At 34.8% G+C, this 2,633-nt stretch overlaps 1 non-coding gene across 1 annotated transcript; it reads left to right on the top strand.

The window, feature by feature from the left end:
- Window positions 1-1,270: 1,270 nt before the first annotated feature.
- Trnas-uga (transfer RNA serine (anticodon UGA)) lies at window positions 1,271-1,351 on the top strand. The gene has a single exon. It is a non-coding gene; the product is annotated as a tRNA-Ser (tRNA).
- The last annotated feature ends 1,282 nt before the right edge of the window (window positions 1,352-2,633 follow it).

Genomic DNA, 2,633 nt, shown 5'->3' with positions numbered 1-2,633 from the left:
AGGAATTATTAGTAATACTCACATAATCATAATGAAATAGTTTCCACAAATACTCATCATATTAAGACGACGTGTCGCATGCAATAAGTATGTTGCATACAAGTATTTTAAAATCCATGTCACATGAGACACTTAAGTTTTAATATAAGTGTTCCGTATAACAACATAGTTAAAACATGTGTACGTCTCCGGCCCTTGACGTTGTCGTGCATTACGGATATTCAAAATAAATTGGCATCACAGATCGTCACCTCAAACCGACGTTTCGCGCGCAACAGCCATGTCGCTCGCTCGTTTTCAGGTCGTTTTCAGGTCGCAGTGGATACTTGGAGTTTGCGTATTTTCCTTTCATAGACGTAGGGAAAGAACATATGCGTGTGAGACCAAAACTTTCCCAAGTTTTATGGGAATACACAATATATTGGCCAACAATTTGACCATACAAATACGGCGTACAGTTAGTATGTCATTCGCTAACAGGTCAAGTTTACAGTGAACTCTTGGACTTTAAACATAGGCCTAACATGGTTAAAGTGATATGTTCGTGTGATTGTCAAGTCTAATTCCTTGTCAGACACTTTGGAACATATTATCAAAATGTATCATCATATCAAGACGTCGTGTCGAATTTAAGAAATATTTTGCTCGCTCAGAGCTCAATATCACACTTGCGAAAAAGAAATTCGTTTATGTGTCATGAGACATATATAGAGGGCATCCGTTTCCTAAAACATTGAATCCTCGAATATATATTTTAGTATCATATTTGCTAAACAATTTTAGAGGATTCGAACTTTCATTTCAGCCGGTATTGTTTCAATACGGTTGCTTCACTACCTATGCCGTTTTGGTTTTACGCTTAGGTTTTTCAATGTTTGAATGACGCAAGCTGGTTACTTAATAATAAATTCGCCCGTATTGAAACCATTTCCAAGCAATCCAATCCTACGTGCATTTTGATATCAGGTAAATTACACGTGCACATCAAGGTGAAACCTTGCGCAAGTAATCCGATCCTGTATGCAGTCTATTTGATGTCCGCGGCAGATTTTTTTCAGCATTGGTCGAATTCCGTTTAAATATTAAAAGTTCACTAGAGGTGAGTTGACAGACGATTTTACCCTTGCTCAACACATTGTTACAACGTTATGGATATTTCTACAGTCAGGGCGTTAAAGTGACACTATTGACGATTTTCTTCCATTTTGTAAGGTAGCGCACCCATAATGTTTTCACGCGATTTTTTCGAAGATTGGAGAGCCTGTGTAAAGTTGCCGTGGCCGAGTGGTTAAGGCGATAGACTTGAAATCTTTTGGGTTTTCGAGCGCAAGTTCGAATCCTGCCGACAACGCATACTTTTATGCAACTCGTTTTATTCCTTTTCTAACGTAATTTAATTTAATATAGCGTATAAGCTATTTTTATTGTTAAAAAGGTTGCAATGTGTATGCACATTCTTCAATTTTATAAATTAAAACAACGTTATGGCTAAATTTGGTAATTTACTGCTGAAAATACGAATCATGCATGTTGCATTTTAACTTTTATTTTTAAAAAGTAAACGGTAAATATGTCTATTTCTTGGTATTTTTGCAGTATATAGTGTATCTATAAAAACTAAGTTCAAAATATTACTTAAATGATACTATTTTGAATTTTATAAAACTTTGTTTTTAACAAACCCAATTTCTACTTGTCTGAAACCACTTCCATTTCATGGCGCTCTTCCATAGATAACAAGTTATAAAACAAGTCAGTACAAGAATACTTATTTCATCGTGTTTAAACTTAAAACATCTTAACTGCATCTGTACACACCAACTGCATGCCCATATTTGGAAATTTGGATAAATTACGGAACTTTCATATACCCCAGTGGTCAAAATAAACTGGACAAAAGCCGAGCGTAGGGCTGGTTTTGAAAATATCAGTATATTGTTTTAAAGCACGGAAAGCCTACATAAAAATTTGCATGTAGTTCAGTGAAATGCTGCTGAGTAAGAAAATAAAAATACATTTGATTATATTTGGATCGGTGCCCATTATGGTAGCGCTACCTTAAGTTGAGATTATTGTATACACGGAGGAGAAAACACTTTTACGGTCGTTGAGACAAACTAAAATTACCGATTGTACTAATGCATTTATACATGCAAAATGTTAACACTAAGCGATTGACTGTGTGTCTCTGTTCTTTTAAGACCAATCGTTTGAAACGTAAAGATATAAAACATACTGTTACAAGTTGGCAATCCGGCTGTAAAATTCATTTTGGCATTTCTTGTTCAACTTTAAATCTCTGTTTATTTTTGTTCGGGGTGGGCTATTAAGTACATTTTTGTTAAACCTTTTATGTCATTACGCTTGAACTGTACTTTGTAATTGAATGTGGAATTTTATTGTAGCGTTATGTGAAATGTGACTGGGAGACTGGGAATAATATTTAGTAATAATAACATAAATAGCACTCGTGTTTTTTGCGTGAGGAGACATTACAGCGTAGCAATTGCAACTGACCTTTTAGACGGAGGGAACATTGGTTTCTTACTTCAGACGTATAATAAATCATGTTACTAACATAAATACTTTTGAAGTAGTTGTAATAAATTATGTAAACAACGTGTTTAGTTATC

This window comes from Dreissena polymorpha, chromosome 9 (assembly GCF_020536995.1).
Source record: "Dreissena polymorpha isolate Duluth1 chromosome 9, UMN_Dpol_1.0, whole genome shotgun sequence".
NCBI lineage: Eukaryota > Metazoa > Mollusca > Bivalvia > Myida > Dreissenidae > Dreissena > Dreissena polymorpha.
The sequence above is the reverse complement of the archived record's forward strand: the minus strand, read 5'-3'. Positions and strand labels throughout refer to the sequence as shown.